Genomic DNA, 1,659 nt, shown 5'->3' with positions numbered 1-1,659 from the left:
GTGCGTGCGTGCGTGCGTGCGTGCGTGCGTGCGTGCGTGCGTGCGTGCGTGCGTGTGTATTTATATGTGTGTGTGATAATATTTTTAGCTTTTAAGCATTATGTCCGGAAATTTTAATACGCTGACTTTTTCATTCCCCATGAGTAAGATGTCTAAAATCGACGTAAAATCAACTTTATACAAGATACTTTTTAAAGTTCTTTATGAAATATCTCAAAAATGCTTCTTAAAGATGCTGTTACGTCCGACGGACTCGCACGACTCTTTTCTTTCATGGAGATCTGGAATTCGTCGAAATACTAAAATTTTTTCTTCTTTCCTTTTTTTTCTACACTAAAAACTAAAACGAGGAATCTGGTATCTCCTCGTGAATGTCGCTCCGAGATAGACTAAATTAATAATAAATATGTATGGAAAGAGCGTAAGACCGGCGCCAAGATTAACGGACGATTTTCGCGAATCCATAATTACAAAAATCCAAGAAACGGCACACGACTTTCAGGGATAGATTCTGGGTGGTCTCGTGACGACGATGCATGAGCGCCTTCTTAGCGCGCTAGATGTGCGTTTTCCAATAAATCTTAAGATCATAAAATTTTGGAGGATACTTTCCCATACTGCAGACTCCTGTCAACAATTCTTTCCTCTCCCAAGATCTTGACCAATCCGAGAGCAAAGGAAAATCCTACTACCAGCTAACGAAACCTATTCCATCAATACGAATTTGACTAATCGAAGGCGATTAGTATAAAAATCGCGGTTCCACGGTCCTCGGCCTGATTCTTCTCTAAGTTTTGAGAGGCTATGGAGATTTTTCTCTAAGTTTCGAGAGATTACAGTTGTCGCGATATCCAAAAGTTTTCACCCAATTTACGAAGCTCTCTCTCGCCAGTAGAGTTAGTGCGTCTACTTTAAATCAACGGCACTCTCAGTGCATCTCAAGATCAACGGCGTTCCTTGATCGGGGGAGTCCGACGAATTTGAGCCACAGCATCTTACGAGCGACGTCACTTTCTCCGCGGTTTTTTTTTTTGGACTATCCTACATATCTTAGTAGTAAGTTTTTAATTTCATTACGTTATATTGGGTGGTCCCTCCCCTCCTTTCTTTTTTTTTGGGACCTTACTTTAAAGATTAAAATTTTAGTGTGTTCACCCCTCGTCGTCGCCGCCTAATCGGGATCAGCCGATCGCGCCGAATCGCTGCCCGTGACCGACTTAACAACGCCATAAATCCGCGAAATCAATCTACAATTCAGTCATCGGTCCGGGAATAGATTCCGGCCATACAGTTTCCCATTACAACACTCTCCCCACCACGTGAAATTTCCTACTCCCCTATCTCCAATCCGTCTCCAGTTTTTCTCGCTGATTTTCGCCCGCATCCACCATGCTGGGCACTTTCCTCTCCTTTTCCATGATGCCTAGCAATTATTAGAATACATGACCTATTTTACCCCCTCCAACGACGACTAGGTAATTCTGAGGATCGCAGGATCCGATGGCTTGTTTTCGGTCCCCATATCGTCTCTTATTCCTCTCGATCCTTTCTCTTTCCAACCCTATAATCCTACGCAGTTTTAATTTTCCCCTCTTCCTTTCAAATTTTCCCTATCCGAAATATCATCCGCATTCCGAGACCCTTTACACACACACACAC

This window comes from Trachymyrmex septentrionalis, unplaced genomic scaffold (assembly GCF_001594115.1).
Source record: "Trachymyrmex septentrionalis isolate Tsep2-gDNA-1 unplaced genomic scaffold, Tsep1.0 scaffold134, whole genome shotgun sequence".
Classification (NCBI taxonomy): domain Eukaryota; kingdom Metazoa; phylum Arthropoda; class Insecta; order Hymenoptera; family Formicidae; genus Trachymyrmex; species Trachymyrmex septentrionalis.
Note: the sequence above shows the minus strand (reverse complement) of the source record.